At 47.4% G+C, this 21,825-nt stretch overlaps 1 protein-coding gene and 1 pseudogene across 3 annotated transcripts in view; one reads left to right on the plus strand and one right to left on the minus strand.

Annotated features, from left to right (window-relative positions):
• Positions 1-12,550, minus strand: part of RAD54L2 (RAD54 like 2) — a 126,078-nt gene extending 113,528 nt beyond the window's left edge. For 2 of the 3 annotated variants that reach the window (XM_003257126.4, XM_030811674.1), the window contains exon 1: positions 9,613-10,205. The gene's annotated coding sequence lies outside the window, so the exon portion shown is untranslated. Of the gene's footprint in view, positions 1-9,612; positions 10,206-12,349 lie in introns of those variants that run through there. The other variant, XM_030811673.1, reaches the window with a different exon arrangement.
• Positions 12,551-19,466: 6,916 nt separating this feature from the next.
• Positions 19,467-20,962, plus strand: LOC115834665 (annotated as a pseudogene).
• The last annotated feature ends 863 nt before the right edge of the window (positions 20,963-21,825 follow it).

Here is a 21,825-nt window from a genome sequence, read left to right on the forward strand (position 1 = left end):
GGTTCAAGGGATTCTTGTGCCTCAGCCTCCCAAGTAGCTGGGATTACAGGCATGTACCACCATACCAGCTAATTTTTATATTTTTAGTAGGCACAGGGTTTCACCATGTTGGCCTGGCAGTTCTTGAATTCCTGACCTAAAATGATCTGCCTCCCTCGGCCTCCCAAACCAAAATGCTGGGATTACAGGTGTAAGCCACTGTGCCTGGACTTTATTTACTGATTTTTAGAGACAGGATCTCACTGTGTTGCCCTAGGCCAGAGTGCAGTGGCACAATCGCAGCTCACTGCATCCTTTACCTCCCAGGGTCAGGCAATCCTCCCACCTCAGCCTCCTAAGTAGTTGGGAAAACAGGGGTGCACCACTACACTCAGGTAATTTTTGTGTTTTTGTAGAGATAGAGCCTCCCTATGTTGCCCAGGAGGGTCTCAAAATCCTGGACTTAAGCAAGCCACCCGCCTTGGCCTCCCAAAGTGTTGGGATTACAGGCATTAAACCATCACACCCAGCAGGCCTAAATTCTTAATGGTAGTTAATAATGAGATATGGAATTATGGTTTCCTTTCCCTATTTAAAAATGCCTGAATTTCACTGTACTCATACGTTGTTTATGTAACCAGGGAAAAAAGGTCAAGGACTTTCTAAGAGCAACAGACTGGATGACGAAGGTATGGTGACAGAAAGAATAGGGAAAATATTTGAGAGCACAAGCCCTAAAATGAGGTCACTGGTCCAGAGCCTGGGGGAAAGGCACCTTTGGGAAACATGTAAACAGCTGCTATAGGAAATGGGACCCTTAGGAGGCAGCACAGGAGCACCCTGAGGGGCAGAGAGATCAGCTCAAGTAAGGCAGTGGGAACTACCAGCAACCAAGACAGCTCACTTTCCTGACTGTCCAGAAACACTGGGAATGGGCACCCTAGGGGCAGTGAAAAGCAGCCAGGCAAGAGAATTCAGAGATAGCAACTAGCATAGCCGGCAGGGCACAAAGTCAGGGAATCAAAGGGTTCTAATACCTGGGGAAGGAATACTGGAACTGTGGACCACGACCAACCAGAGCCAAGCTAGTAGGGGAGGTAGGTGAAACACAGGGAAAGAAAAATGAAGAGATAGGGTGTGGGAGACAGTGGGACTGGAAGGCACAATGACAGCAGAGCTCAAGACAGAATGCATCCATTTTCCTTCCCCCCACCCTTTTTTTTTTGAGATGGAGACTCGCTCTGTCACCCAGGCTGGAGTGCAGTGGCGTAATCTCGGTTCACCGTAACCTCCACCTCCCGGGTTCAAGTGATTCTCCTGCCTCAGCATCCTGAGTAGCTAGGATTGCAGGTGTGCACCACCTCGTCTGGCTAATTTTTGTGTTTTTAGTAGAGATGAGGTTTCACCATGTTGGCCAGGCTGGTCTCGAACTCCTGACCTCAGGTGACACCCCCCCCCCCCACCCCCACCCCCAGCCTCCTAAAGTGGTGGGATTACAGGTATAAGCCACCGTGCCCAGCTTCTTTCTTCCAATTTCTATACAATATACATTAGGAGAAAGATTCCTACTTGTTTCATGGGCCTCAATTGCAGAACTATGTCCACCTGGCTCTGGATTTTTCTCCTGACCACTAAGCAATCTGTGAAGAGAGTAGAGCTCCCTCTAGGTTCCTCCAGCAGCCAGCTCTTCCAGAGTTACTGGGCTGCTAGGCTGGGAGCGGTGGTTCACGCCTGTAATCCCAGCACTTTCGGGGTCCAAGGCAGGTAGATCACCTGAGGACCAGGAGTTCGAGACCAGCCTGGCCAAATGGCAAAACCCCATCTCTACTACAAATACAAAAATTTGCTGGGCGTGGGGGTGGGCGCCTGTAATCCCAGGTACTCGGGAGGCTGAGGCAGGGAGAATAGCTTGAACTCAGGAGGCAGAGGTTGCAGTGAGCCAAGATCACGCCATTGCACTCCAGCCTGGGCAGCTGAGTGAGACTCCATCTCAAAAAACAAATACAAAAAAATTAGCCGGGCATGGTGGCCCGCACCTGTAATCCCAGCTACTTGAGAGGCTGAGGCAGAATCGTTTGAACCCGGGAAGCGGAGGTTGCAGTGAGCTGAGTTGGCGCCACTGCACTCCAGCCTGGGCAACAGAGCAGGACTCCATCTCAAAAAAAAAAAAAAAAAAGCAGAGTTACTGGGCTGCTATAACAGAGCAGAGATTCTACTCACTGTGTACCACTATCTTCCCTGTTTGTATCCTCTATTGGCCAGCAGCCTGAAATAAGGGATGACTGTCATCCCAAACTGAAGCCCTAACAATATCCTATGAGGACATAAAAAGGGCTCTAAACTTAGAATCAGAAAACAGGCAGCAATTCCCAGCTTTTCTTATTATCAGCTCTGTGTACCGAAAAGCAAGCCACTTCACCTTTTCAGGTTTGCTTCCTCATCTGTACAATGGGGATAATTTGCCTCACAGGGTTGTTGGGAGGATGAAGTAAATATACATATGAAAATGTTGGCCGGGCGTGGTGGCTCACGCCTGTAATCCCAGCACTTTGGGAGGCCAAGGCAGGCGGATCACCTGAGGTCAGGAGTTCAAGACCAGCCTGGCCGACATGGTGAAACCCTATCCCTACAAAAATACAAAAATTAGCCAAGCATGATGACGGGTGCCTGTAATCCCAGCTACTCGGGAGGCTGAGGCAAGAAAATCGCCTGGACTGGCTGGGCGCGATGGCTCATGCCTGTAATCCCAGCACTTTGGGAGGCCAAGGTGGGCAGATCACGAGGTCAGGGTTCCAGACCAGCCTGACCAACATGGTGAAACCTCATCTCTACTAAAAATACAAAAATTAGCCGGGCTTGGTGGCACATGCCTGTAATCCCAACTACTCGGGAGGCTGAGGCAGGAGAATCGCTTGAACCTGGGAGGCGGAGGTTGCAGTGAGCCAAGATCACGCCACTGTACTCCAGCCTGGGTGAGAGAGTGAGATTCCATCTCAAAAAAAAAAAAAAGAGAATTGCCTGAACCTGGGAGGCAGAGGTTGCAGTGAGCTGAGATCACACCACTGCACTCCAGCATGGGCGAGAGAGCAAGACTCTGTCTCAAAAAAAAAGAAAGTGGCTGGCGCAGTGGCTCACACCAGTGATCCCAACATTTTGGGAGGCCGAGGTATGCAGATCACCTGAGGTCAGGAGTTCAAGACCAGCCTGCCCAACATGGCGAAACCCCGTCTCTACTAAAAATACAAAAAAGTAACCAGGCGTGGTGGCGGGTGCCTGTAATCCCAGTTACTCGGGAGGCTGAGGCAGGAGAATCGCTTGAACGCAGGAGGCAGAGGTTGCAGGGAGCCGAGATCGCACCACTGCACTCCAGCCTGGGCAAAAAGAGCAAAACTCCGTCTCAAAAAAAAAAAAAAGGGAAAGAAAGAATTTTATAGGCTGGGCATGTCTGTAATCCCCACACTTGGCGAGGCCAAGGTGAGTGAATCGCTTGAACTCAGGAGTTCAAGACTAGCCTGGCTAACATGGCAAAACCCTCTCTCTCCAAAAAATACAAAAATTAGCTGGGCACAGTGGCACATGCCATTAGTCCTAGCTACTCAAGAGGCTGAGGAGGGAGGATGACTTGAACCCAGGAGGTGGAGGCTGCAGTACGCTGAGATCATGCCACGGCACTCCAGTCTGGGTGACAGAGCCAGACCTTGTCCCAAACATTAAAAAAAAAAAAAAAAGTGTTCTATAAACTACAACATCAAACATAAGCAAAGTATACTTAACACAGTAAAGCAAACATTTTTCATTTCTGCCTACTATTGATGGTACTATAAAATCATAAGCACATGTTAGTACCTCCAATGTGCCTCTACTGGCTGAAATTTTCTGTGTTTGTATTGCTTTCAATCTATAATATAACATCTTCCTACTTTTTTTTTTTTTTTTTTTTTTTGAGGCAGAGTCTTACTCTGTCGCCGCCCAGGCTGGAGGATAGTGGCACAATTACAGCTCACTCCAGCCTCTATCTCTGGAGTTCAGGCAATCTTCCCACCTCAGTCTCCTAACTGGGAGACTGGCAGCTCAGATGTGGTTCATAACTTCTAGGTGTGTGTCACCTTGCCCAGCTAATTTTTATTTAATTTTTTTGTAGAGACAAGCTCTATGTTGCCCCAGGCTAGTCTTAAACTCCTGGGGTCAAGAAACCCTCCCACCTCAGCCTCCCAAAGTGCTGGGATTACAGGCATAAGCCACTGCACCTAGCCAACCAACAACTTTCATTTTTTTTGTTTGTTTTTTGTTTGCTTGTTTGTTTGTTTAAAGACAGAGTCAAGTTTCACTCTGTTGCCCAGGCTGGAATGAAGTGGTGAGATCTCGGCTCACTGCAACCTTTGCCTCCTGGGTTCAAGCGATTCTCGTGCCTCAGCCTTCCAAGTAACTGGGACTACAGGCGTGCACCACCACATCCAGCTAATTTTTGTATTTTTAGTAGAGATAGGGTTTCGCCACGTTAGCCAAGCTGGCCTGAAACTCCTGACCTCAGGTGATCTGCCTGCCTCAGCCTCACAAAGTGCTGGGATTACAGGCGTGAGCCACCACGCCTGGCCTCAACAACTTCCTCCTAACTTCTCTACACTGCTCACAAAATGTCATCAATTTTTAACAGCTACTGCCAAATTCAAAGTGCCTCAGTGTTTTTTGTTTTTGAGACGGAGTTTCGCTCTTGTTGCCTGGGCTGGAGTGCAATGGCACGATCTCAGCTCACCACAACCTCTCCCTCCCAGGTTCAAGCGGTTCTCCTGCCTCAGCCTCCTGAGTAGCTGAGATTACAGGCATGTGCCACCACACCCAGCTAATTTTGTACTTTTAGTAGAGACGGGGTTTCTCCATGTTGATCAGGCTGGTCTCAAACTTCCGATATCAGGTGATCCGCCTGCCTCAGCCTCCCAAGGTGCTGGGATTACAGGCGTGAGCCACAGTGTCCGGGCCTCAGTTTTCCTTTTTATCTGATATCAACTTTTATCTTTAACCTAACTACAGTTACTTTTCATGCTTTTATTTTCTGCAGTCTGTTATTTTATCACTTGCATGAAAGAATAATTGCATTTGGCCGGGCATGGTGGCTCACACCTGTAATCCTAGCACTTTGGGAGGCCGAAGAGGGGGGATCACCTGAGGTCAAGAGTTCAAGAGCAGCCTGGCCAACATGGCGAAACCCTGTCTCTACTAAAAATACAAAAATTAGCCAGGTGCGGTGGCACATACTTGTAATCCCAGCTACTTGGGAAGTTAAGGCAGGAGAATCACTTGAACCCAGGAGGCAGAGGTTGCAGTGAGCTGAGATTATGCCATTTTACTCCAGCCTGGGCTACAGAGTGAGACTCCGTCTCCAAAAAAAAAAGAATTGATGTAGGCTTTGATAAGCTTCCTAACACCCAGCCTTCAGTAGGGATTTCTATGCAGTCTAATCACCCATAAAAACTAATTTGATTGGGAGGCCAATGCAGAAGGATCACTTGAGCCCAAGAGTTCAAGACCAGCCTGCGTAACATAGTGGGACCCCTGCCTTTACAAAAAATATAAACATTAGCCAGGCAAGGTCATGCATGCCTGTACTCCCAGCTACTCAAGAAGCTGAGGTGAAAGGATTGCTCGAGCCTGAGAGGTCAAGGCTACAGTGAGCTATGATCATGCCACTGTACTTACTCTAGCGTGGGTGACAGAGAGAGACTCTGTCTCAAAAAAAAAAAATTAAAAATTAAAAAAATCTTAAAAAAACTAATTCAAAGTAATTTAGATAGTATACTCAAGTTATTTTACCACTAAGATCCAGGAGGGTGGCCAGGCATCGTGGCTCACGCCTGTAATCCCAGCACTTTGGGAAGCAGTGGCAGGCGGATCACAAGGTCAGGAGTTCGAGATCAGCCTGACCAACATGGTGAAACCCTGACTCTACTAAAAATACAAAAACTAGCCAGGCGTGGTGGCACGCGCCTGTAATCCCAGCTGCTCAGGAGGCTGAGGCAGGAGAATCACTTGAACCCAGGAGGCAGAGGTTGCAGTGAGCTGAGATCGCACCACTGGACTCCAGCCTGGGCGACAGAGCAAGACTCCATCTCAAAAACAAAACAACAGCAACAACAAAAAAGATCCAGGAGGGTAACTAAATAAATTGGCACAATTCTCTAACTTCTAGGTAAATAACTCAGAACATACAGCTCCAGACACTTCAGAATTAGTACAGTATTAGACTGAGCAGAAAATGGATACAGATAATTTTATAGTCACTGAATTCTAACTCCTGAATAAAGTTTGCTCAAATAATCGTATTTCCTGTATATGGTGACACTGAGCTCAGATGGGTCTCCAAAAGGCCAACCAGGCAGCAAAATTCACAATATCCTAGTGTTAAATCCATTACCCATTCCCAGGCCAGGCGCAGTGGTTCATGCCTATAATCCCAGCACTTTGGGAGGCCAAGATGGGCAGATCACTTGAGGTCAGGAGTTCAAGACCAGCCTGGCCAATATGGAGAAACTCCGTCTCTACTAAAAATACAAAAATTAGCCAGGCATGGTGGCGCACCTATAGTCCTAGTTACTCGGGAGGCTGAGGCAGGAGAATAGCTTGAACTGAGGAGGTTGAGGTTGCAGTGAGCCAAGATCGTGCCATTGCATTCCAGCCTGGGTGATAGAGCAAGACTCCATCTCCAATCAATCAATCAATCAAAGTCATTACCCATTCCCAGCAGGTGGTGGCTTACCAGTACTTAGTTGTCTAGACACCCTGTGGCCCAAACCAGCTAATCACTTCTTTACATATGAGGACAAAGCACTCAGAGCAGTAAATGGCCTGCAGAAGATCAGACAATACCAATGAAGAACTGTCACATTTTCTCCCAAATGAAATGTTTGCAAGACCCAAAAAAGCAAATAAGCCCTCCAGCCTCAAAATTATGAACAAATGAATAAGCAACACATTCTCACAACAAAGTGTTGCCTTTAGCAACCTGGAAAAACAAAAGCAGAGATACTGCTTCAGCCAGGATCAGATGCAGCCATGAAGTCAGAACTCTCATCACACCACTAGCTCCACAGTGAATGATTTCCTGTTATTTCATAAGCAAAGGTTATTCATTTGTTCATTCAACAAACATTTGCCAAGTAGCTACCCTGTGCCAAAAATGGTCAGGTGCTGGGATATAAACAAGACAAGCTCCTGCCTTCAAGTAGGTAATAAACTAGGTATGGGAAACACAAAAAAAATACCAAAACATGGTAAAAAGGAATTCGAGGAAAAAATATAATTTTTTAAAAAAATACTAAAACTTAGCAGGACAGTATGATTATAAAAGCTTGCACAGACCGCAGTGTCATACAGAAGAGAGGCATTCTGCTGAACCTGGAGGGAATCAAGGAAGGCTTTTATTAAGAGAAGGTGGTGCCCGAACTCCTGGTTCAAGCCTTAGAGTCAGCCAAGCTGTAGAATAGAGAGCAAAATATCACAGAAGGAATAGCCTGAGAATGCTGGGACCTTCAAGGAGTTCACTATAACTGAGCCTCACGTGCCAGAGTAAATGTGGCAGAGGAAAAACTAGAAAGGAAGATAAAGAAGGGGCCAGGTCATAAAGGTCCTTATGAGATGCTGAAGCAGAGACAGGCCAGGGTCTAGATGTTCGAGACCAGAGATATATTATTTACTCTTTTTTTTTTTTTTTTGAGATGGAGTTTCGCTCTTGTTGCCCAGGCTGGAGTGCAATGGCACAACCTCTGCTCACCGCAACCTCCGCCTCCTGGGTTCAAGCAATTCTCCTGCCTCAGCCTCCTGAGTAGCTGGGATTACAGGCATGCGCCACTATGCCCGGCTAATTTTGTATTTTTAGTAGAGACAGGATTTCTCCATGTTGGTCAGGCTGGTCTCGAACTCCCAACCTCAGGTGATCCGCCCGCCTCGGCCTCCCAAAGTGCTGGGATTACAGGTGTGAGACACCACGACTGGCCATTATTTACTCTTATCTAGAATTAAAGACCACCAGAATGAAGGGGGCATTTGACTACAGCAAGACTGGAAGAAATTAGAGACCAGTTATTTCAAATCACTTCTGGCCTCTACTTATTTTTCTCTTGAATATTAATGGGACTTTTTTTTTCTTCTCTTATTGGGAAAAAATAAAAGTGAAAATTCTATAACTAAGTCTGTTCATCAAAAACATGCCTGAACAGAGTGCTAGATTTTACCAAAGTAGCCCCAATTAAAGAAAATGACAAATCTCTCCTGCATCTGGAGAATTCCTGGCAAAAACACCAAAGCCAGGTCTCTGGTGCCAGCAGAAGAAAGATAGAGAAATGTCCTGATCAGGGGCCATATAGAACACAATGCTGCCTGGTATACTCTAGTGTTCTATCAATGGGAATGCCCACTGTTCCCAAACAATGCCAAACAGTTACCTCCTGGCTTCTCCATACAAACTGTCAGGAAAAAACCTTCTACTGCCAGGAATGACCTTGGACTTTATAGTGTGGACTCCTGCCTACCAGCACTGAATAAAGACAACCTTGGCCGGGGGGGTGGCTCACACCTGTAATCCCAGCACTTTGGGAGGCCAAGACGGGCGGATCACGAGGTCAGGAGATCGAGACCACCCTGGCTAACACGATGAAACCCCGTCTCTACTAAAAATACAAAAAATTAGCCAGGCATGGTGGCAGGCGCCTGTAGTCCCAGCTACTCGGGAGGCTGAGGCAGGAGAATGGCGTGAACCTGGGAGACGGAGCTTGCAGTGAGCCAAGATTGCGCCACTGCACCCCAGCCTGGGCGACAGAGCAAGACTCCGTCTCAAAAAAAAAGACAACCTCAAAATTTCCTCACCTGTCCAGAGTGCCAACAGGTGCAGACAGCTGCCTTCCTCACCAGACAAGGAAACTTGAACCCTGTACAACACCACAGCACCCAGCCACATTCCTACTATTACTACTACTGAGATTAGAGGTCCTATATAATAATACACATTAACTACTACTGACAACCAGCACTGACCACCCTCAAAGCTTGAGGCCCTCATCTCCAGTCCTCGATGCAATCTGTAAAGAAGGCTGTATTAGGCCCATTTTACAGATGGAAAAAGAAAACCAAACCAAAGCTCAGAGAGGTTAACAGCTTATCCAGGGTCAAAAATTGAGCAAGAAAAAGTGGGAAGACTCCAAAAACCAAGCTCTTCCCATTGTACCAGACATTTCTTCTCTCAGACTTTTTCTAAAGAAACAGAAAACTCTAAGCCTTATTTCCAAGAGTTTCTGAAGTTGATCCATTTAACTAAGAGGTGGCCAAAAACATTTATTTAAGCAATCACCTTGCCTTTAAGGCAACAAATACACAAGTTTTTATTTTCTTTGATCAAGTGAATAGTCCAGATGGAAAATGAGAGATATTTTGAAGAATTCATTTATTATCTAAATACCTTGATTTGACATTTCTTCATTTATTTTTGCCCAAGATATATACACAGAGAGATAGACAGCAAAAGGCATAATTTCATTTTAATAGATCAGAATGAAGAGTAACAAAGCAAAAAACATTCAGATTTACATTATATTTTATGCAGTAAAAATTAAGAGGCAAATGACTTTCAAACAGACTGAGCCTTACCTCAATCTTACTCCTCCTGTTCCAAGGGACAGCACTCCAAGTGATCAGCAGACACTCCCAGCCTACATACAGTGAACCAGACACAGGGGATAAGCAACGCCTTCATGCTCCCAAAACCACAGTGGGAAGGAGTGTGATGGCTTCCTGGGGAATCTGAACACATATAGTATTTGTAAATCACTGCTCGTTGAGACATACACCAAAACAAAATGTTTTACCTGTGGTTTGTCTACAGGAGTACTTAAAATTAACAGGTGTATAAAATAGTGCAAAAATAATCCCATAACAACATGAACTCACAGTGATAGCTAAACTTTTTCCATGGAGATGTTAAGATAATTAACTGTCACGAGTCAAAATTAATACATTATAAAAACGTTATTCAATGTCTTTACTGATTAAAAGCTTGATATACCTGAATCACTTCTTTCTTCATAGACCTATAACCACCTCTAAACCAGGAACTACCACTAACAAAATGTTAAAAATATCATCAGCATTTTTGAGGTGCCCAAAGCAGTGCCTGGCAAAATGCAATAAATGTTGGCTTATGAAAGAATGAATGGAGGGAGAGAAAGAATACTACTTTTTTTTTTTTTTTTTGAGTCAGAGTCTCTCTCTGTTGCCGAGGCTGGAGTGCAGTGGCACGATCTCGGCTCATTGTAACCTCTGCCTCCCAGGTTCAAGGGATTCTTGTGCCTCTGCCTCCAGAGTAGCTGGGACTACAGGCACATGCCACAACACCCGGCTAATTTTTGTATTTTTATTAGAGACAGGGTTTCGCCATGCAGGCTCGATCTCCTGACCTCATGTGATCCGCCCGCCTCGACATCCCAAAGTGTTGGGATTACAGGCGTTAGTCACCACACCCAGCCAAGAAAGAAAGAATGCCATTGAAGAAAAATAATTATTTAAAGCTTAAGGAAAAAGATAATGTTTACAATAATGAGAACTATCAGTACAACTACAAACAGAATTACCTAATATTGCACTTGAAAGTTTATACTAGACTCCAGTTAGGCTATACTTCCTACCACTCTAAACTCAGAAGGTACAATGATTCTGATACTGTTTTTGTTCATGTAGGGTTCCCTTTATACCTCACCTACAGACAACACACCAACTTTTGCCTGAATAATACATACAGAGCTCTGGCCCACAGCTGCAGGCCTCAGAGTTGGAGTTTGCTTACTGTCTTTCAATGATACAGATTGTCACAGGGAGACAGTGTACAGGCCAAATTCATTGAAGATGGATAATACTTCTAGTGAAGACAATGTCCTGTGAGAGTAAACAAGGATGCTGAAATGAGAGTCACTAAGATTTAACAGATTCAATGAACTCACTTCATGGCAGTAAGAGAAGATGAAATTTCATGGATTTAAAGATGGAAAGACCATTTAACAACATAAATGTTAGGGTTTTCCTATCCTTCTTTAATGTTGCAAACATTAAACAATGGCACACAAATTAGTGAAAAGAAGCTTTTAAATTTAGATTTATAAGAATTGGACTGAAAACGCCTGGAACTTACATGTATGATGAAGTCTAAGTTTGTCTATCATTTCAAACAATAGCCACAGTGCTGAAAAGAAACTATGAGTCGCAATTCAAAAACAACGGAGGAAAGAAAAAAATGAACAGAGAAAATCTTTGGATCCAAATACCACAAAGAAATTCCTTACTTAAAATGTTGTCAATGACAGCCACCACCCTGACTTGGAGTAAGAAAGAAAGGTCCACACTGTCCTCTACGTGGGAACAAACTCATCCAGCCCCACATAACCCTTCCAGTTGCATCCACCTCAATGTTCAGCCACCAACATAGTCAGCCACAATCTCTAGCAAGCAACAGGAATCCTAACAGATCTGAGTCACCCACTCCCACGCAGTAAGAGGTCATTCTCCATCAGGAAGCCCACTCTGCAAAGTTTCCTTGTTCATCTCCCAGGCTGCCACCACCATGACCCACATAAAGCTGATTCTCCAATCTCAGTAGCCTATCAACCCTCCTCTACCACAACTCCCCAAACCACAACTCCCACCGGCCTCACCCTAACGGCAAGACAGCTAGCACTACTCACCGTGTGCCACTACTCACTCCTGTGATAAGTTCCTTGCCTGAGAACCACTCCTCGTCAGGGTGCATCAGGGCCCCGGAGGATCCAGCTCTCTGCTTAACTCTCCTTTGCCCAGCTGAGCTCCTGCCTTTCCAGGAACTAATCACCAGTTACCTCAGGGAAGCTAAACTCTCAATACCTCTTCTGCCCCAGCCCGACCCCAGTCTGCCAAATTCCCAGACCTCAGGAGAGGGGGTCGAGGAGATGCATCCAGATGCGCCTTAGGGATTACACACAGAGAAGCCCCTAAAATTCCAAATACTTCCCCAACCCCACACCGCGCTCTGGTCATCCTCCGGGGCGCCAGCATCCAGCGCCAAAAGCGCAGAGCGACCACAGTTAAGTCTCCGTGTCCCTATGACTCCCTTCCCCGGCTACGAAATCCTCAAATATCAAGCCACTGAGGCCCCGGGTCGAGGCCCAAGACCCCCGCCAAGCCTCCGGCCACTGGAGTTTCCCGGGTGGGACCCCGTGCCCCGAAGGCCCGGGCCGCTGGGTCCATCTAGCTGCCCCGAGCCACTGCATGGCAGGGGCCCAGGCCGCGTCTCCAGTCGGTCCCCATTGTTGCGGGACCCGGCGGCCCCGGCCGGGAGCGAGGAACCGGCACCGGCTCTCACCTCCTGCGCCGCGGCTCCGGGCCGCGCCGGACCGCGCAAGGCCGAGGGACCTCACGTTCAGCTTCGCCCGCCTAGACAAAGTCTGCGGCGGCGGAGGCGGGGGCGGCGGCTGAGGCGGGAAGCAGCCGGCCAGGCCCGGGCGCCGCGGGCTGGCTCTGGCCAAGCGTCGGTCTCCACCGGCGGCGGCGCTCGCCAGCCTCCGCTCGCGGTCCGCGCCAGAAAGCGTCCCCCTCCCGGCCCGCGCGCCCGACCGCACGGACGGGAACACGCGCCGCGGAGAGGAAAGTTCCGCTGAGAGCCGACTGAAGGCCGTTCCCCTGCGCCGGGTGTGTGGCGATTCCTGCCTGGATGGGACCTTTTCTGGAATGAATGCCGCACGGAAATCCCAAGCCAGAAGCTGCCTGAGAATGGTTCTAGGGGTGGGTCCAACGGAATGGTTTTGCACTCGCCAGCTATTTAGCGTCTCAATTGAGCCTCAGTTTCTCCTCATTTCTCATTGGGAATAATCTAGGCGGCTTGTTAGGATTGAATGAGGTGATGCGAATACCTAGCTCAGAGACAGGGAGCTCTACACCGGGGTACGAATGTTACTGATCCTGCCAATGCTGCTGCTACTATTGCCTCCAACGTAGGTTGTGCTCAGCCTTCAAGGGCCCTTGAAATTATGCGCATCATGTAACTCTTCCTTTTTCACCCTCGGTCCCCACCTACCATCCTGTTTCCTGTTAAGTGAAGCTGTCTTCAGAATTCCCTGGAAGAGAAGCAGAGGCAAAAGGGGGCTTTTTTGATTGTTGACACTCAAGTGGAGGTTAAGGATGCAGGTTCTCCTTCCTCAAGTTGGGAATTACTGCCATGTGGGCTCCAGTTACTGATGGGACTGTAACAGCTCTCTCCACTATAGCCTCAGGTTCTCTTCTCCTCTTCCCAAGAAGTGAATGTTGACAAAATGATTTTTTTTTTTTTTTTTTTTTGAGACGGAGTTTCGCTCTTGTCGCCCAGATTGGAGTGCAGTGGCGGGATCTTGGCTCACTGCAACCTCTGCCTCCTGGGTTCAAGCGATTCTCCCGCCTCAGCCTCCCGAGTAGCTGGGATTACAGGCGCCCGCCAGCACGCCCCGCTAATTTTTTGTATTTTTAGTAGAGACGGGGTTTCGCCATGTTTGGCAGGCGGGTCTCGAACCCCTGACCTCAGGTGATCCGGCCCATCTCGGCCTCCCAAAGTGCTGGGCCACCAGGCGTGAGCCACCATCTCTGGCCGACAAAATGATGTTTTAAATTACGAAAGCGCATCTTTCTTTGAAGGCTTTGTATTTTACTCATAAAATCAAGAGGATAGCAATTCCTTTCTCGTCCCCACTTCCCTTTTCTAGGCCTTCACACCTCTAAGATACCAGATGCGGTCATTTTTGGAGCTAACTATAGATGGGAATTTAGATCTGCAGAAGGTGTTCCAAAAAAAAATCCTAATTTTCAGGTGTTCTCAAATTTCCCATTTTTACATATCCCCTTGGCTTCTGAGACACACATATGCCTGATTTTTCATTTATATTATTTTCTGGAGGTAATGAAAGGGTTCTGCCTGTCAAAAGGCACTTTGCTATCTGATATGGATCTGTGTCCCCACCCAAATCTCGTGTTGAATTGTAATCCCCAACGTTGGAGGTGGGGTCTGGTGAGAAGTAATGGGATCATGGGGGTAGATCCTTCATGAATGGCTTAGCACTGTCCCTTTGGTTCTCTTCTTGTGAGTTCTCACAAGATCTGGTTGTTTAAAAGTGTATGGTGCCGGCTAGGCACGGTGGCTCATACCTGTAATCCCAGCACTTTGGGAGGCCAAGGCGAGTGGATCACCTGAGGTTAGGAGTTTGAGACCAGCCTGTCTCTACTAAAAATACAAAAATTAGCCAGGCATGATGGTGTGTGTCTGTAATCTCAGCTACTTGGGAGGCCGAGGCAGGAGAATCACTTGAACCCAGGAGGCGGAGGTTGCAGCAAGCTGAGATTGTGCCACTGCACTCCAACCTGGGCAACAGTGAGGCCATCTTAAAAAAAAAAAAAAGTGTATGGCACCTCCCCCCCCTTCTCTTTTCCTCCTACTCCAGCCTTGTGAGGTGCTCGCTCCCCCTTCGCCTTCCACCATGAATGTAAGTTTTCTGAGTCCTCCCCTGAAGCCCAGCAGATGCCAGCATCATGCTTTCTGTATAGCCATGAGCCAATTAAACTTCTTCTTTATAAATTACCCAGTGCCAGGCATTTATTTATAGCAGTGTGAGAACAGACTAATAGAGTGTCCTTTCTGGAAACAGCAGGCTCATGGGTTAGAAAGCAGCACAGTCAAAGCCTCTGGAAGCTCCTCTGCTTCCTCAGGTAAGAGGAACTTCATCCTAGGTTCTTCAGAGGCAAAGGATGCCTCAAAAGCTGGTTCCAGCCAAGTGCAGTGGCACATTTCTGTAGTCCCAGCTTCTCAGAAGGCTGAGGCAGGAGGCTTACTTGAGCCCAGGAATTCAAGTTCAGCTTGGGCAATATAGCAAGACACTGTCTCTTAAAAAAATAAATAAAGATTTTAAAAAGCTAGTTAACTTCTCTCCAGCAGCCTGAGGTCAGATCAGCATTCCGACCTCTCCCAGCTTCACGTCTTGCATTTTACCCATTTGGCCTCTTAGCTGGGACTCTCCAGGTGACACATAGAGCAGATTTGGCCTCAGGAGTTGAAACAGATTCACATGAGTGCCCCAGAGACTACCAAAGAGAGGAAAAAGAAACCAGTCAGTTTGGCCAGATATATTTAAACACACACACACACACACACACACACACACACACACACACACACACACTCCTATTGTTAATTCCCCCGGCCCCCAGTTAAAAGACTTAAGGCACAACCACCAAAACATCGGCACTTATATTTCTCATGTCACTAAAGTTGGAGCCACAAAGGCCAGAGCTAGCTCCCCTGGTGATGGAAGCCTCTTCCATTCCTTCCTCCCAGGATGCCATTGTCCTTCTGTAACATCTGTTTCCTCACCCTTCTAGAGCTTCCCTGACTACTTGGATGATGTCATGCCCTCACAACAACCTCTGAGATTCATGGTACCCCCAAATTCACCTGTAGAAAGATTTGGTTCTCTTAGGGGAAGTCCCTAGAGTGATTTATGCATATACCTACCTATTGTTGGCTATACCTTTGAGTGAGTTTAAAAGATCTGGGACTGCCCTTCTGGGATTAGGCAAAATTCACCAGGGACTTGTTTGTTAATCAGAAACCAGAACAAGGCTTTCTTCATCACCATGAAAACACACATGGAAAAAAACTCTCTTCATTTTTTTTTTTTGTTTGTTTTTTTTTGAGATGGAGTCTTGCTCTGTCACCCAGGCTGGAGTGCAGTGTCGTGATCTCGGCTCACTGCATCCTCCACCTCCCAGGTTCAAGCCACCCTCTTCATTTTATCTATTTCACCTCCTGCTTATTCCATGAGAATTAGCTCAATCCTGCGTCCACTAGCCACACTTAATGGCCCTCCCTCACTTCTGAATGCCAAAGCCATGATCACTCTCAACTAGATTCCAAGGTGACAGAGAGTTGTATTGCTTTCTTCAACAGTCATCCCATTCTTGGGATATTTTTATCTTTCTGCTTGTATACCACTCATCACCCAGATTATAATGTCCTAGGAGATTTTTAAAAAATCAACCCCAGTATCTAATGACGGCCTAGTATAATTGCTATGCCATAAAATTCCCCATTCAGCAACTATTTACTGGGTACCAATATGTACCAGGCACTGGCCAGGCGCAGTGACTCACGCCTGTAATCCCAGCACTTTGGGAGGCCGAGGCAGGTGGATCACGAGGTCAGGAGATCGAGACCATCCTGGCTAACATGTTGAAATCCCGTCTCTACTAAAAATACAAGAATTAGCCGGGCATGGTGGTGGGCACCTGTAGTCCCAGCTACTCCGGAGGCTGAGGCAGGAGAATAGGGTGAACCCGAGAGGCAGAACTTGCAGTGAGCCTAGATCACGCCATTGCATTCCAGCCTGGGCGACAGTGCGAGACTCCATCTCAAAAAAAAAAGATGTACCAGGCACTGTACCCAATGCTGGGGAATAGTAATAAGACATGACAGGCATGACCATAAGCATTTTACAGTTATTAACTCATTTAATCCTCACATCAACATTCCACTTCAAAGGTGGAAAAATAAGCTGAGAAGTCAGAAGAGGGATGGGGTTTGAGTGCAGACCATCTAGGTCCAGAGCTCATGCTTATAACCATCCCCAACATTAATGAAGAAGTATGTTCAGAGTTGAGCCTGGAAGAGTGTGGTCTGTAAAGTGTGACTAATACAAACCTATCCTATATGGATGTTCATTCAGATGAACAGATGTTTATTGTTCCCCAGTTGTATTTCAGATGCTGATATGCCCTGGGGAACACAATGCTAAACAGGAGGGAACAGGTCTCTGCCCTCAAGTAGCTTAACTTCTAAACAGGTGAGAAAGACAGTACAAAATAATTGCAAATTCTAATAAGTTCTGAAAACACAAAACAGAGACCAGTATGGGAGGAAGGCTGTTGGAAGAGGGAAGGCATTGGGCAAGATCAACCCAGGTGACCTGTGAGCTGAATCCTGAATGCCAAGAATGCTATTGAGAACCACGTAAAGTCTCAGGGAAGAAGAATTCTAGGCAGAGGGACCAGAACTTGGGGGCAACATGGTGTGTAGGTGTAGTGAGAAGCCCCAGATAACTGCCCTGTGAAAGATTCTCCTCAGGGCCTGAAAGCTTGAAGGGATGAGTAACTGCTCCCTTCTCGGGCCCAGTCCCAAGGCAAAAGGCCACTTGCGCTAGCAGTGTGCGCCAGCAAGATAGCAGAAGCAGGAAGAGAGCCGGCCAGAAGACACCTCCCCTGGCCGGAAGACGCCTACCCCTGAAGATAGAGAAAAAGGCCACCCAGGTACCGTGTAGCAGTTACGTCAGACTGGGACACTTCCTGTTTACAGGAGACTATAAAACCCCTGCCCCATCCTCACTTGGGGCTGATGCCATTTTAGGCCTCAGCCCGCCTGCACCCAGGCGCTCATTAAAACAGCGTGTTGCTCCACACCGCCTCGTGTTGTCTGTTGGCGCGCTCTCGGGGTTTGAACCGATACAAGAACTTTCATCTGGTGCTGAAACCTGGGGCAGGGGTTTTCCACTCCTCCTAGGCACCACCTCCCAAAAAGCTGAACTCATTGCTGTCACTCAAGCTCTCACTCTAGCAGCCGGACAACAAATTAACATATATTTGGATTCTTGTTATGCGTTCCATATAGTACACTCACACTCGTCTATCTGGAAAGAACGCGGTTTCCTAACTGCAAAAAACACTCCTGTCATAAATGGCTCTCTCATTAGCAAGCTCCTTCAAGCTGCCAGGCTCCCACAGAAAGTTGACATCATTCATTGCAGGGGCCACCAAATCCCAGACAATCCTATATCGGCCGGAAATGCTTTAGCAGATCAGGTAGCCAAACAAGTAGCCCTATAATCCATGCAAGGCCAGTTTCTGTCCCTGTCGTTGTTCTCTCCTCTTTACTCCTCAGAAGAAAAGGAGGACTTCCAGGCCCAGAACCTCCAAAAGCAAGGACCACGGTATGTCAAGGAAGGGTGCTTCATTCTTCCTCACTCTCAAACAATTCCTATCCTCCAAAGTCTCCACAACCCTTTTCATGTCAGTTACAAACCTCTCTTACAACTTCTCCGCCCTATTCTCACTTGTGCTCAGCTTTCCGGCCGTGTCCGAGAGATTACCCAGTCCTGCTCTATCTGCCATTTAGTGTCAACCCCGGGTTCCCTCCAGTCATTGCCTTTTCCTACCCACCAAGCCCGGGACCAGATACCCAGGCAAGATTGGCAAGTAGACTTCACTCACATGCTGCCCGATAAACACCTCCGCTATCTTCTAGTCTTTGTACTTTCTCCTGGTGGGTAGAAGCATTCCCAACAACTTCAGAAGGTGCAAATATCATCACACAAACTCTCATCATGCCTATAGTTCCCCGTTTTGGACTCCCAACATCCATCCAGTCCGAAAACGGGCCTGCCTTCATCAGCCAAATTACCTAAGGTGTCTCTACATCCTGAGGAATAAAGTGGGTTCTCCACACACCCTACAGGCCTCAATCTTCAGGCAAAGTTTTATTTTATTTTATTTTTATTGTTGGAGATGGAGTCTCGCTCTGTCGCCTAGGCTGGAGTGCAGTGGCATGATCTTGGCTCACTGCAAGCTCCGCCTCCCGGGTTCAACCTATTCTCCTGCCTCAGCCTCCTGAGTAGCTGGGACTACAGGCGCCTGCCATCATGCCCAGCTAATTTTTGTATTTTTTTAGTAGAGATGGGGTTTCACCATGTTGGCCAGGATGGTCTCAATCTCTTGACCTCATGATCCACCTGCCTCAGCCTCCCAAAGTGCTGGGATTATAGGCGTGAGCCACCGTGCCTGGCCAAGGCAAAGTTGAAAAAGTCAACTCTGTCCTTAAAGCCCAACTCACCAAGCTAGCTCTAGAAACCCATCAGTCGTGGACAAGAAATCTCCCTTTCGCCCTCATGAGATTCTGTGCAACACCAAAAGCATCCTCTTTTTATAGTCCTTTCCAAATCATGTATGGCTGAACTTTTGTCTTAGGGCCTCCATCCTCACCAGACTCTGAGCCACTCAGGAATTACCTCCCCTCCGTAATCCAGACACGGTCTTTCATCCGTGAAGCAGCAAATGAGGCAATGCCTCTCCCTGTCGACAACTCCTTGTCCTCTCAACATAACTGTCTTGCAGACATAGACATGTTCATCTGCAACCTGACCTTCACAAAAAGCTAGGACCGAAGTGGACAGGCCCCTACACTGTGATATTCAGCACACCAACTGCAGTGAGAGTCCAAAGACTCCCCCACTGGATCCATCGCACCAGGGTCAAGCTCATCCCCAAGGCTACGTCTTCCTCCAAAACATTAACAGCTAAGTGGTCGTCAAGCACAATTTCTCCTACCAAGCTTAAATTAACCAAAAAACTTTCTTAAAACCAAAAACCCCCTAGAAAGTGTAAACATGGGGAAGACTAATTACCTGCTTCCAGAAATGGCCTGTATATACCCAACCGCTTGCTGTGCCTCACTTCCAACCACAAGTTTTTTTTTTGTTTTTTTTTGTTTTTTTTTTTTGAGATGGAGTCTCACCCAGGCTGGAATGCAGTGGTGCTATCTCAGCTCACTGCAACCTCTGCCTCCCAAGTTCAAGCAATTCTCCTTCCTCAGCCTCCCGAGTAGCTGGGATTACAGATGTGTGCCACCATTCCAGGCTAATTTTTTGTATCTTTAGTAGAGATGGGGTTTCACCATGTAGGCCAGCCTGGTCTGGAACTCCTGACCTCGTGATCCACCCGCCTTGGCCTCCCACAGTGCTGAGATTACAGGCATGAGCCACCGTGCCCGGCCCCAACCAAAAGTCTTTTTTTGTTTGTTTGTTTTGAGATGGAGTCTCGCTCTGTTGCCCGGGCTGGAGTGCAGTGGCGCAATCTCGGCTCACTGCAAGCTCCGCCTCCCGGGTTCACGCCATTCTCCCGCCTCAGCCTCCAGAGTAGCAGGGACTACAGGTGCCTGCCACCATGCCCGGCTAATTTTTTTTTGTATTTTTAGTAGAGACGGGGTTTCACCGTGTTAGCCAGGATGGTCTCGATCTCCTGACCTCGTGATCCACCCACCTCGGCCTCCCAAAGTGCTGGGATTACAGGCGTGAGCCACTGCGCCCGGCCCACCAAAAGTCTTAATACAAGAATATCCCTTATCACAATCTTAATGCTGTCAGTAGACGCCCTGCTGTCCACAGCAGCCCTCCAAGCTGCTGTGAGTGTTATCAGTCTTTCTACTGTGGAAGAAAAATGCAACAGTCCTTTACTTACCATACCGATATAGAAAGATCCCGTTATGGAGCCTCAGTCGAAGAATGTGTTGAATCAGGGAAAAGTTATTATAAAGTAAAACATCTAGGAGTATATGGCAGTCGTAATGGGGCTATATGCCATAATGGGGCTATATGCCGCAAAGGGAAGCAGTGGCTTTGCTTCACCAAAATTGGACAACGGAGAGTAAACACTCAAGTGCTAGAGGACATAAAGAGGGAACAGATTATAGCCAAAGCAAAAGCCAAAGCCGACAACTACCCCCCAAAACCACCCATAGTATTTCCACCCCTTTGTAAAAAACTACCAGCAGACGTATCCCTTCCCAAACCAGGAAAAAAACCTGTTTGTAGATCTAGAAGAATGCATCGCACTTACCATGAATGTGTCCAATTGCTGGGTATGCAGGGGAGCCCGTATGAGTGAACAGTGGCCATGGTATGGCATAGACATTCCCCCTTACTTACTAATATCCCAAAACTACAGCCTCACTTTCACTCCTCAGGAATGCCCGCAGTCCTGGACACTTAGCAATCCAGTAAGAGGGATGGTGTGCAAATCCCACAAGTGGACTAGTAAAACCCGCTGCACCGTAGGTGAAAGCACTTGTCACCAAACCCTAACAGTCAACACCTCCACAGCCAAGTGGTGGCCAATGTTACCTCACAGAGCCTAGTCTCCCTCTAACTTAAGCTATCTCAATTGTGTTCCGTCAAAAAGAGCCTGGAACTGTACAAATACCACTAACCCTTATGCCACATACTCCCGCCTAAGTGCGCTATGGAACAATCCTATGAACACCAGCCTACAATGGATTGCCCCTGATGGATTATTTTGGGTATGTGGAACCCAAGCTTACTCATGGCTACCTTATCACTGGCAAGGTACTTGCTTCCTAGGCACAATTAAACCTGACTACTGACTTGGCGAATGCACAAGGTGGGAGTGTAGTGCAAAGGAAGAAGACTTGCTAAAGAAGGCCTTTTAAGGGTGAGGAGGACTCGGATTGAAGAATAGCATGACAAAAGGCATGGATGTAGGAAAGACAAGAGAGAGGTAATCCTAGCTGGACTCGAGGGTTTGTCTGGGAAGGCCAGGATGTACCATCCCTAGTGATTCCCAATAGCTCAGTCAGTAGCCACCCTCAAGTCACTTTAGAGCCAAAGTTTTGGTGGCAGGGTCAGCTGTCATGATGAAAATACTCAGCAAACTAGTAAAGAAAGAAAGTTGGTCAGGCACACTGGCTCACACCTGTAATCCCAGCACTTTGGGAGGCCGAGGCAGGCAGATCACTTGATGTCAGGAGTTCGAGACCAGCCTGGCCAACACGGTGAAACCCCATCTCTACCAAAAATATAAAAAATTAGCCAGGCATAGTGGTGCATGCCTGTAATCCCAGCTACTCATGAGGCTGAGGCAGGAGAATTGCTTGAACCCGGGAGGTGGAGGTTGCAGTGAGCTGACATTGTGCCACTGCACTATGGCCTGGGCAACAGAGCGAGACTCCCTCTCAAAAAAAAAAAAAAAGAAAGAAAAAGA

This window comes from Nomascus leucogenys, chromosome 4 (genome assembly GCF_006542625.1).
Source record: "Nomascus leucogenys isolate Asia chromosome 4, Asia_NLE_v1, whole genome shotgun sequence".
Taxonomy (NCBI): Eukaryota; Metazoa; Chordata; class Mammalia; order Primates; family Hylobatidae; genus Nomascus; species Nomascus leucogenys.